The sequence below is a fragment of the Drosophila albomicans genome, chromosome X, assembly GCF_009650485.2.
Source record: "Drosophila albomicans strain 15112-1751.03 chromosome X, ASM965048v2, whole genome shotgun sequence".
NCBI lineage: Eukaryota > Metazoa > Arthropoda > Insecta > Diptera > Drosophilidae > Drosophila > Drosophila albomicans.
The window spans coordinates 21,980,448-21,994,100 of NC_047627.2; the positions used below are offsets into that span (position 1 = coordinate 21,980,448).

Here is a 13,653-nt window from a genome sequence, read left to right on the forward strand (position 1 = left end):
GGGCATGGTAGAAATTTAAAACAAACTTGATCTGTGTACAAAAAATAATAAGTGCTGCCGAAAAAATTATATCTCTATCTTTTATTGTTTCTGAGATCTAAGTGTTCATACAAACGGACGGACAGACAGACGGATATGACAACATGTCTCGGCTGTTGACGCTGATCAAGAATAATTATACTTTTTAGGATGCAGTTGACTCCTTCTGCTTGCTACCCTTCTACAGGGGCAAAAAAATCACTTTCACCGATTAAATTGTCCTAACATAAATATATAACTTTATATTATTTGGTATTTTACAAATGTAATCATTTTTTTATTTTTGAAATTTACAAATTTTCTGCATTTTTTTTAATTTGATATTTTATAAATTTTCTCGATCTTATAAATTTTTATATTTGACAAATTTTCTCAATATTTTTCAAATCGCGTATTTTAAAAATATTCTCTTTTTTCTTTATTGATTTTACCTTATAAAATCGATGCGCTTTTTACTGTGTATTTCGACTTAGAACAAATATATTTTTTGCCATTTCTTGACGTTTTTATAATTTGCTTTATTGAAATTAAGTGGCATCAAATGCACTTCGCAATCTGCCAGGAAAATATGAAAATATGTTGAAAAAGAAACGAAGAAGAAAAGAGAATAAGTTTTCGTTTTAGCTTTCGCTTTTATTTCCCCATCGGCTGTTTTGTGGCTTGTGTCTAAGCACTTGGATTGGACAAGATAAATGACAGGTTGTTTTCTTCTTTTGTTTTTTTTTATTATTTTTGATATTAATTGACTGTCCAAAACTTTTTGCATGTTGCCTAGCTGCCTGGCTGGCTGGCTGGCTGGCTCAACAACAGAACTGTCAATTGATGTCAGTGGTCGCGAACAGTCGCAAGCCGGAAGGCGAAACAATTAACAAAGTTATCAGTTGCATCAGTTGCTATAGAGAGAGAGAGAGAGAGAGAGAGAGAGAGAGAAAGCGGCCAACAAGTGCACATGTTAATTAATAATGAACAGAGCACAGAGCACTAAGAGAACAGACAACAACACGACATAACTGAACCCCGTTCGACGTTCGACTGCTTTGTTAAGTCAAACACACACACACACACACACACATACACATAGAGATTGCGGCAGATTTGTTAAATGGAATGTTGAGCTTAACTATGCGGCTGCCTTTAAATTGCCGCTCTGCTCCCCAGAGCAACAACTCATCCGCTGGTTGAGAAAGAGAGGGGAGTAAGAAGTAAGAAATGCTACAGTCGAGTGTGCTCGACTATGAGATACCCGCTATATCCATTAAGAATGAAAGCAAGGCAGTGCGATATTAATTTTAAAATATACCAAATTAATATACCACAAAATACTAAAATATACCAAAGGATACATTTGGTATAATAATGTATAATACATTCAAATATACTATCTACGATATGCGCGATTATTTTTAAAATATACCAAATAAATATACCGAAGGCTGCATTTGGTATATTGATAGAGAGCTGCATTCAAAATATACCAGCTACGAAATGCAGTATTTTTAAAATATACCAAATTAATATACCAAAGGATACATTTGGTATATCTATAGAATAATATAATACATTCAAATATACTATCTATGATATGCGCGATTAAAATATACCAAATTAATATACATTTGGTATATTGTTAGAGAACTGCGATTAAAATATATCAGCTACGAAATGCGGTATTTTTCTTAAAATATACCGAATTAATATACCTAAGATACTAAAATACACCTAAGGCAACATTTGGTATATTGATATAGCACTACTTTCAAAATATAACAGCTACGCCATGCGGTATTATTTTTAAAATATACCGAATCAATATACCACAAAAATACTTTAAATATACCAACAATTACATTTGATTTATTGCTATAATACTACATTTAAAAAAATTTTACAGCTAAGCAATGCGGTATTATTCCCAAAATATATCAAATAAATATACCGCAAAAATATTAAAAAAATATACATTTGAAACAAGTTTGATCTGGACGCAATTTCTTACAGTCTGAGATCTCGCTATATATACTTTATAAGGTCAAAGATGCCTCCTTCTGGCAATGTTAAAATACCCTTCTACACTATGGGGAGCGGGTATAAAAAGAAGAGGAGATAGCAGCCAAAGCTAACGCTTCGAGTGTACACATAAATCTCTTAAAGCTAAGGGCTCAACTTTTTTTCTCTGTGCTGTTTTTTTTTTGTTTTTGTTTTTTACTTTATGTATGCGTGACTTATGTTTACAGTTTATTTATTATTTAAAACATAACAGACGGCAACAAAACAAAAAAAAAAAAGAATATAAGAAAAAAGCTAAAAATTATGCTAGAGGGCTGAGAGTCAATGAGGCAACTTCACCTCGAGGGGATGCCAAGGGGCGCCTAGGGAGAGTCAGAGGCAAAAAAAAATACTTGACTTCCACTTTCGACTTGGACTCCATTTATATGTGTCCAAATATTTTGCAAAAGGCAACGACGACGACGACGGCAATTCTAATGCTAAATTAAACTGAGCAGCTGAAGGCGTTTTTCGGCAGCCCGATTAGAGGCCAAGCGGAAGCTGCTTGCCCCATGCCACACTCGACTCGGTTACAAACCCAGCAAACTGTGCAAGATCCAATGACAAACAGGCCAAAATGAAACCCGCAGCCAGCAGCAACACAACACAACAACACAACAAAAACAAAGGAATAAACACAAAATGTGGCACAAACTCAAGATATGCGGGCAGAAAAGAGAGAAGGAGGAGGGTGGAAGCTAGGGAGGGAGGAGAAACCCTTTTAAGACATTTAGCAAAAACAAAATTTGTTTACATGCCGACGCAGTGCGCGTGCCTTTGTTTGCATATTAAATTCGCGTTGCATACTTTTTTTTATTTCCCTTCTTTTTGTTTTATTTTTTTTTTTTTTTTTTTTGGGTGATAATGAAGGCATTTTTGCGCGAATGACTTTGGCGGGTGGCAAAGCGGTTGGCAAATGGTCTCAAGGTGCCGGCAAAAGCTGTGAAAAAGGTCTTCCACAACATAATATGTGTGTGTGCGTGCGTCGCCTCAATTAACTGACAAAACGACGACGACGACATCGAGTCGTATACTTAATAAGCGAGCAGCGAGCAGCGAGCTGCGAACAGAGTTAAGCGGAAATCTCGCATATAAAACATAGCACTTGGGCTTTTGGCCTGCATCTCGAATAACTTGCGCAAACATCGCAAAAGTCCTTAAACAATTCCACAACACACACACACACACACACACACACACCAACACACAACAACAACAACAACAGCAAAAACAGAAAGGAAATGAAAGATTTGCGCTGAGAAAAAGCGAAATAAATTTTCATTTGCGTGGGTCGCCGATTAAATCTAATTGCACAACAAATAAATTTATGGCTTCAATGACCGTTTTCTAGGGATAAATACACACATACATATATATACATGTTTTATATATATGAACAAATTTCTGTATATGGGAATTTGTAGGTAAAGAAAACTAAAGCCAAGTAATAAAATCTTATAAAAATTGAAATTGAAAAAAATTAGCTAAAGCTATTAAGTTCAATCCAAGAAATTATATAAATTTAACAAATTTTAATATACAGTTAATTTATCTATCTATCTAATTATCTATTTAACTATCTATCTATCTATCTATCTATTTATCTACCTATCTATCTAACTATCTATCCATCTCTCTATCTATCTATCTAATTATCTATCTAACTATCCATCTCTCTATCTATCTATCTATCTATCTATCTATCTATCTATCTATCTATCTCTGCTATCTAAATTGACAAAAAAAAAAAACTAAAAAAAAATACCAAACATTTTCTTATTTTGAGTAAAAATGAGTCGCAAAGCTCTTGACTAAAACTTAAATTAGAGCTAACAATGATTTCGGAATTATTTTTCTGTTTTAACATTAATTATAAAAATGATCGAATTCGTACAAAAAACCTAAAATGAACGAACTTATATACTTTATCGTAAATTTGAAATAGTTCCGAAAATCACTCTCAGCTTTAAATATAGTGATATAAGAATGACATTTAACTTTTTTTTTAATGGTTTCAGTTTATATATTTTTCATTGTTAATGGAAATTCCACTAAAGATGTAATATGAAAATTGAATATAAAATATTACAAATTGTGCTCAAAGCGAAATCACTTACTATGCAATATTTGCTCAATGAAACTTTTCTAAAAGTGATGCAGCATTAAACAATTTTGCAGATCTGTGAATGCTGTTAAAGTTTTCAACTAATTAAGTTGAAGGAAAATCGCCTTCGAATTGAATTGTTTGCAATAAATAACACTAGAATGTTTGCCAAATTGAAATGCTGACATTTTGCGAATGCCAAAGAGTCAAAAAAGAGTGCTTTACAATAAGGCGTTAGCATTGGCATTTGCATTGTGTGAATCTGTTTGAAATGCAGGTGTTGAAAACTTAGAACACCTGCTGTCAATTACACTTGACAAACTGACCATGTTACACACACACACACACACACACACACATCTTTTGACACATCCTTTTGTCACATCCTTCGTACATCATCCTTGGAATGCCGCAGGCGAAACAAAAACTACAGTAAACACACTTTAGCAAACAAATCAAACATGGGCAATTATTGTAATCAAAGTAATTGCTGAACAAATAAATGATTTGACCATTTTCATTATAGTGAATAACTTGAGTTCAGTGTCAAGTGAAGTTATTTGTCTATTTGCACGCGCACGAAAATTCCAGTTTTTGTGCACTGCATTTTCTTTAGTTTATTCTCCCAAAAGATAAAAGAGCAAATAACTTCGAGTCGCCTTTTGAACTTCAAAGGAACAAAAGCAAATATTAAATAATAATTTCAATGTGCGCAGCAAAACTTTCAAACAATACAAAAATTTCAAATTTAAAAGTGAGCAAAATGCGAATTAAAAAAACGAAAACGAAATATTAAATTTGCTGCGTCATTAAAAAGTAACAAAAAAGCCGTGTTAATTGGCTCTTAACGCAAAACTGTTAATTAGCACATAATGCAACATAAGTGCTGTGCTCGTCTTGTTGGATGGGGATGGGGAACAACAGCCACACAAAATATGAGTGTGAGTGCGTATACTTAATATTAAGCATACGCCACGTGTCACAGAAACGAGTGCCTTGATAAGGATAAGCAGCGGGGATAATCTCAAGCGACTGAAGAGTCAGAGTGAAAGAAAAAAGTGAGTGAAAGAAAAGAAGAAAGAGAGAGAGACAGAGAGAGAGCTCAAAGCAAAGCCGCCGCAAAGTATGCAACGCTTTGCTTGCAGCACGTGCAGCAGGCAGGCAAACAAAACCAAGAAGACCTTCAATAAAATTCGACGCAAAAAAAAAGCATAAATCAGCAAAAAAAAAGTGAAAAAAAGTGAAACGCTCTTCGCTTTTTACCTGTGCACAACATTTTTGAAGGCTCTCGGACTCGAGCTTGAAAATGCTGCGTTCGATTTGCGTCAACAGTCAAGAGATAAGAGAGGGGTGTGTAATGCAGGGGGGATGGGAGAGGGATGAGTGGGCTGTTCGTGCTGAGCAGCTTATTTGTTTGCTTTGCTTTAATGCACATTAGGGTGCCGTTCAATTAAAAACTCTAAGCTAAGCAGATTTCCTTTTGCTCTTCCATTTGTTGTTGTTGTTGTTTTTTTTTTTTGGAAACGTGTTGAAAAACGCATTACAAAACTTTCACCAAAGCTTTTCACCCCACACAAAAGCTCTGGCTTAGCGCAGACATTGTTGGGAAAGCTTTTTGTGTGGGTGAAAAGCGACTACATTTCGCACAAAAGTTCAACAACAAAAAGCTCGAAAAGCTGGCAAAACACTCACTGAGCTTTCTGTTGCTGATGGTCAGGAATTTAATGGGAAAGCTTTGGCAAATATAATTAGCGTGTGCCAAATGAGAAATGGAAAAATAATAATAAAATAATTGGAATTTAAAGCTGTAATATGTTAAACTTGATGCAATTGTATTGCTGTTGAAAGCAAAATGGGAAATGTGGATGGCGAAAAAAAAAAGAATACAACATAAAACACGCCATGAATTATGTTTTATAAAATAATAAATGAGAACTTCCATTCGAAATATGAATATATTATGAAATATTTATAAAATTTCATTAAATTGAAATATATTTAATAAAGAATTAACGAAAGTTGGAAATTTCATTCAATTTAAATACTATAAAATTTATAGAAATTGATATTTAAGTCTGAAATTCCATTTAATAAATACATATGTGTATATTTTGTGATGCAATTTTTTTATCTTATTATTTATTTTTCTTTTTAGATTCAAGTTTATTACAAATTAAATATACAAATCTGTAAAATGGAAATTTATTCTGAAAACTGAAACTTAAATTTCATGAAATTATATTTGACTTAATATTGCAATGGAATTCTAGATTGAAATATTGATGTATTCAATTTTTAATTTTTTTATTTTAATTTTTTTCTAATTTCATGAAATTATATTAGGCTTAATATGGCAAGATTCTAGATTGAAATATTGATTTATTCAATATTTAATTTTTTTTTAATTTAAATTTTTTCTAATTTCCTATTTGGACTTTATATAAAATTGTGAAATATAAAATTTAAAAGTGCAATAAATTCCAATTTCATAATTAAGCATTCAATTCAAATAAAATATTTAATGCATGAAATTTCAGACTTATTTATTAATTTAAGTTATTTTGTGCTGCGCAGCTCTCAATAATGTCATTTTATGTTTTTTTTTGCATAGAATTAGTTTCTAATTAATTGCTTTAAAAGTTGAGAACAAAGTGCATTTTTCAGTTGCGAATTCTGTTGTTTAATAACTGCTTTCAGACTCCATTAGTTGTCGTTAAATATTAAAATCAATGTGCGTCAAAAACTTTCGAACTCAATTATGGCAGCATTAAATATAATTATTGAATAATTGATCAATTAAAGCTGCTCTTTAAAAATTCTTTCAAATATTTTGAAATTTATATATATATCAATATATATATATATATATATCTATTTATATTGAATAATTGATAAATTAAACTTTGCTCTTAATACTAAATTCGAATTTGACTAATTTGAAAACGTTTTTCTTCTTCTTTTTCATCCTCGTTTTAGGTAAGTGAAAGTCCTTGATTTTGAGCGGATGTTTTTTTTGGTGTGCACTCTTCTCGTGGGATGTCCTGACATTTTATCCTGTGGTAAGCTGTCAAATGAGCTAAAAACAAAACTGAAGAGAAAACCAATTTTACCAGAAGGGAAAGATTTCTTTTTTTGGGTTTTGTGGATGGAAGTATATTTTGGCATGGCTAAAAATGTGTCTAACGACGATGATGATGGGCAGCCATTATACATAAATAACAATCAATAAGCTAACTTAGTGCGTGCCAGTTTAAAACGTTGCGTATACGGAACGCAACTGGTTGCCTCGTTGATGGGTGACGGGGGAAGGGAGGGAGGGAGGGTGAACTTGCCCACCTGAAGGCAACCGGAAAAACAATCAGCAACACGTTGAACCTTGGCATTTTTCTCGCTTTTTTTATGATTAACTTTAGGGGCGTTGTTTGCAGCTGCTGCTGCTGCAGCTGCTTGTTGACTTGCCACGCCTATTGCCACCGCCAACGCCCATTGCTGTAGGCATGGCCAAGAGCGTGAGGCAACACAAAGACAGCAACAACAACAACAACAACTGCAAAACAGTTGAAGATGCAACAAAAAACAAATATTGTAATAAGAGAGAACGAAAAGAAAAAAAAAAGAAATGAAAATTGTACTTTAAAAACGCATGCAATTTGTTGGCTCGCGGCCACGCCCACCCAGGGGGCGGCAAAATGCAGTGGCGTTCACTCTCTTGCCATGGCCATGGCCATGTGTGTGTGTGTGTGTGTGTGTGTGTGTGTGTGTGTGTGTGTGTGTGTATGTGTGTGGCAGACAAACACACAGCGGGCAAGCAAATCTCAAACGAAAACAGAGTTCAAAGCACAGGAAATTGAACGCATTAAAAAATGTGAAAAACGAGCTGGCACTATTTTTGTAAGTGCAAAGCAACGACTTGGCGAATACCCTGCACAAAAATAAACTACTATGAAAAGTTGATAATAATAATAATAATAATAATAATAATAATAATAATAATAATAATAATAATAATAATAATAATAATAATAATAATAATAATAATAATAATAATAATAATAATAATAATAATATTAATAATAATAATAATAATAATAATAATAATAATAATAATAATAATAATAATAATAATAATAATAATAATAATAATAATAGTAGTAGTAAAAAATGATTACTATTAAATTATTACTAAAATAATTACAACAATAAAAATAACTTTAAATAAAAATACCATACTTTTTGCGAAAATACTGAAAATTCAAAAGTTCTAAATACAAAAATGAACAACATAAAATAAAATTATTACTAAAATTATCTAAAACAAAAGTCTAAAGGAATCTAAGTATTCAATTACTACTAAAATAATAAAAACATGAAAAAGTAACTTTGAAAAAATACCAATAAATACACTATAATATTTACCAAAATATTAAATTGCGAAAACAAAAGCATAAATTGATATTCGATTATTACTTAAATGATTAAAGTGAATTACACAAAAATAAAATTTTGCTAGAAGAGCAGGCTTAAAATAAAAATATATATAAAGAACAACAACAAAAACACATAAAAATATATTATTGCTAAAATAATCAAAATAAATAGCTGATATAATATAAAACCCTACAGGGTATTTGCTAGTTGAGCATGCGCGAACATCGCCGCCATTTAATTACACAACCAGTTGCTATGAACTTTGACAATGGTATCCATAGGATTAAATAGCGAAAAAAGCGCAGAAATATATATAAAATAAAGTCATACCGAAAAAACTTGAAATACAATAAAATGTTAAATAAAGAAAATTACGCAATTAATAACAAAGAGTAAATAAATATGCACAATATTTAAATAAAGGAATATGGAAAAAATATACAAATTGGTTAAAAGATAAAAACCAAAAAAAAAAATAAATAAAAATAACAACTTCACTCTTTTGACATTACAATGTTGATAAAAAAAATAATTAAAGACCACAAAGCGAGTATCTTGCGAATATCAATAAAATGCAATTAATTAATAATGCAGAGCAATAATTTAATTGATTTACATTAATGCGCAATACAAATATTTTTGCATTGTGGTCGGCGCAAAAATATTTGCAAAGAGCAACAAAAGTATCTCGAACTCGAATGAAATGTATCTTTTGCTGCAGGCAAAAAAAAAAGAAAAGTTCCACACACCAAATTTGGCAGTCGAAATAAAAACTGAATACGAATGTTCATTGCTGTTGTTGTTGTTGTTGTTGTAGAGTCTGCATCTGTATCTCGTATCTCGTAGGTTGTGTGTATCTGTAAAGCGTCTTGTCTCTTGGGTGCCATTTGCCATTCATTATTTTGCTGAGTTGTTGTTGCTGTTGCTGTTGCTTTTGCTGTGGTCATTATGTGATTTGCTGTTGTTGTTTTTTGATTTTACATTTCGCATTTCACATTTTGTTGGAGCACAAAACACAGCATGAAGCAAAAGCAGAGACAGAAACAAAACAAAAAAGTAGAGTAAACAATTTCTAATAAAAACTTGCTGAATTCTGAAATGCAAAAGAAAGAAGCGTGTTTTCCTCTTATCAATTAAACGTTTCAATTGTTTAATCTTTTAATCTATAGATCGACTTAATAAATGCAAGAAAATCTCAAACAATTTTATTGACAGCAACGTAATTTTGAAATGCAAATTTTTGCATATCTTGCAATGAAAATCTATCATTTAAAATGAATTATTTAATTGGAAGTGACTTTTAATTATCTTTTTTATATAGAAATTTAAATTTCAATTCAATGAAGGAAGAGTCTTTGAAGTCACAAAAATACTAAAATAAATTAAAACTTTTGAACTACAATTTTTCATTGTTTATGTTGCAATTAATTTTGATTATAATATTATATGATAAAAAATTCAAATTTGTACTTAAATTATGTGAAGTGATATTTTTGGACTTGTCAGTTGTAAAATAGAAATTCAGTTTACTTTTATTGCGTCTAATTTTGATATTAGAAAATAAGTAAGCTGGTATATTTTTCGGCCTCAATAGTATATTTGGAGTGTAGTACTTCATCGATATACCAAATATGGTCTTCGGTATATTTTAATATATTTTTGGTATAATTTTCGGTCTTTATGGTATATTTCGATTGTAGTACTTCATCGATATACCAAATATGGTCTTTTGTATATTTTAATATATTTTGCGTATATTTTTCGGTCTCTATGGTATATTTAGAGTGTAGTACCTCATCGATATGCCAAATATGGTCTTTGGTATATTTTAATATATTTTTGGTATATTTTTCGGTCTTTATGGTATATTTCGATTCATCGATATACCAAATATGGTCTTCGGTATATTTTTAAATATATTTTTGGTATATTTTTAGACCTCTATGGTATATTTCGATTGTAGTACTTCAATCGATATACCAAATATGGTCTTCGGTATATTTTAATATTTTTGTGGTATATAAATTTGTTATATTTTAGGAATAATACCTCACTTAGTTGAATTTTTATAATAGAAATTTCAACTTAATTATATTGCAGTTGATTTTGATATTGTAAAATAAAAAACTAAATAAATAGAATTTGCTTTTCGATCTTTAAAAAGCCACGAATTTAGAATAATAACATAAATTAATGTTGAAATGGTTTTCATTGGAATTATTTCAAATATTAATATTCAATGCTTATTTTAAATTAAAATTTGATAATGAATGAAACGACTTTCTTAACTGAAGATCAACATTAGACACTCAAGAAAAGTTAAGGAAACTTTTTGGGGCAACACTTCGGGGCTTAGTTTGTTGCATGCTTAGATCGGTTTATGCAAAAGGCCAAGTGTCAAGCATAACTGAAACGCAGCTGCAACAGAGAAAGAGAAAGAGAGAGAGAGAGTGAGAGAGGGAAAACAACAAATATCAGCGCTTGCGATTGCCTCATAGTTGTTGTTGTTGTTGGCTGCAGCAATTTTCATTTCATGACTTTGGCTGATGGATAACTCTCGACCTGGCGAAACAAGCGCCACATAATTGCAAAGCGAAAGCGAGAGGGAGAGAGAGAGAGAGTGAGTGATAGAGAGGGAAAGGGAGGTGAGAGCGGGCGTCGCTTTCTTATTGCGTTTGCTTGGCAAAGAAAATTCCAAACTTTACTGTAAACGCACCTGAGAAGCAGCAACAGCAACAGCTCAAGAGCCAATAACGAAATTCATGCTCGCGGGTCAGTCACGCGGGTGAAGCGCGAGGGGGGGGGGGGGGCGAAGGTCATAAGGTTAGGTTACCCAAAAGTGACGCCCGACACTTAACTGTGAATGACAGAAGCAGCAGCAGCTGGCAGCTGACAACTCGCAACTCGCAACTGGCTGTGGCAACAAAGTGGAAAGTAGGGAAAGTGGAAAACGCTCCAGAAGTAATCTTGTAATCAAAATTGCCTAATTACACTCTACAACACAAATGTTGCTATCGAGTTCTCTGTGCTTCCTATATATAAACATTTCAATAATCAACTTTTTTACATTTGTTAAAAGCAAAGAGTCGTAAGAGAGAGAAACAAGAAATAAAAGATTTTATTTTATTTTTTATTTTCGTGAAGAAAAATACGACCAAATTTGTATAGCATACTTTTTTGCATAGTATATAAGAATAAACAATTCATGCAATTCGAATTTTCTCAAATTCTTAAATTTTCTGTATAAAAATTTTCAACTTCCAGGAAGTTAATGAAAAAGAAAAGTTTTCAGCGAGTTGTTAAAATTGTGTTGGGAATTAATAAATTCATTAAAAGTATATCAATTAATAATCATATTCTTGAATATACACAATTCTTAAATTGTAGAATATGCGTAAATACTCTCCAAATATATTTAAAATATATATTTATATTTTACATTATATCGTTAGTATTATGATTATAGTAATGTGATATATTCATTCTGTAAAGAATCTTTATTGCAAATTTGCATTCACGATCGAAGGTTTCATTGGGTTCATTATTTTGTTGTGGAGTGTTAGCGAAGACAAGAACCTGGAGTGAACAGCAGCAGCAGCAGTAGCAATGGCAATGGCGACGTCAACGTCGGCAGCGCCCGTCACTTGACCCAGCTTAGGCGGATCCATAACAAATGCAAATTCAACTAAGCAGCAAAAAGTTTTGCTTGGACATTGGTGAAGCGAACGGAAGGTGTGATAAGCAGAATGGCAGAGAACGAGAGAGAGAGAGAGAGAGAGCGAAGCAGAGAGCCAGAAAGATAGAGAGAAAGAGAGATGCAATGCGAGCAACTATGCGTAAATGAAGTTTTCAAGTGCAATGCGCAACAACAACAACAGCAACTACAGCGCCAGCAGCCGCACAGCAAGAACAAAAACAACAGAGAGCAATGCTGAGAGGCCTAAGAGAGCGCAGTTGTGTGTGTGTGTTCTATGGGCTGCGCAAAGAGAGCGAGAGAGAACAAGAACAAGAACGCTGCTATGCTGGGTGCGCTCCCACATGTTGTCGCTCTCTCTTTCACACACACTGAACTGTTGTTGTTGAAAAGCAATTACAACTGAAACAGCAGCCGATAAGAAACAACAACAACGAAGGTAAAGCTTTAGCATTTGCACAGCTAAAACCAACAATAGCAACAACAAGTACAAAACATTTGCAGTGAATCGTAAATATTGAGCTTAAAGAGCTGCACAGCCTCTCTGCCAGCATCTACTACTATTTGTTTGGTGCGCACTTCATTCAGCAGCATAGAAAAGCGACAGTTGAAGCGACGCCGCCGCTCAGTCTCCATACAGCTTCCGTTGTCGCTGTCGCTGTCGCAGTCGTTGGCTTTTGGCGGCGTGCGTCGTCGTTTGGTCGTTCGTCGGTCGCTTCGTCGTTTTACTCGCACGACGCGTCGACGTCGACGTCGCGCTCTCGCAAATAGCAAATAATAAAAAAAAAAAAAAACGTTGGCTTTGGGCTTTTGGGGCCAGTGTTGTGCGGTCGCTGCAGCTGTGAGCATCGCGAGAGCGCTGTCGCCGCGTCGCTGTCTCGACTGTGTTTCTCGTTCAAAATCTCTGTCTCTGTGTGCGTGCGCGTATGCGTTTGTGTTGTGTGTGTGTGTGACAGACAACAAACCGTGTCGCGCTTAAAACAACAACAAAAGCATTTTGCAAAATACAAAAATCTAAAAAAAAAGTTGTAAGAGAGCAAAAGGAAAAAAAAGCTCCTGCATTTCTTGTGTTTTTCTTTTTTTTGTGTTTTTTTTTTCGGTGACTATTTTTTTTGTGCAAATTCAAGAAGAAGAAGCAGAAAGTGCTTTGGCAGCGCTGCGGGCCGGCGACGCCAAACAACAAAACAAATTACATAAAACAACAGCAAAGCAGCAGCAGCAGAAACAACAACAAAGAAAGCCAAAAATACAAAAAAAAAACAAAAGCGAATCTAAATTAAAATCGTAAATCAACGCAAATCACACAGCAGCTGAAAGTGTAAGAAGAAGAAGAAGTAGCCAG

The 13,653-nt window shown here is 33.1% G+C and overlaps 1 protein-coding gene across 8 annotated transcripts in view; it reads left to right on the top strand.

Annotated features, from left to right (window-relative positions):
- Positions 1 to 13,653, top strand: part of LOC117573400 (cAMP-specific 3',5'-cyclic phosphodiesterase) — a 249,471-nt gene that overhangs the window by 154,707 nt on the left and 81,111 nt on the right. The window lies entirely within an intron of this gene.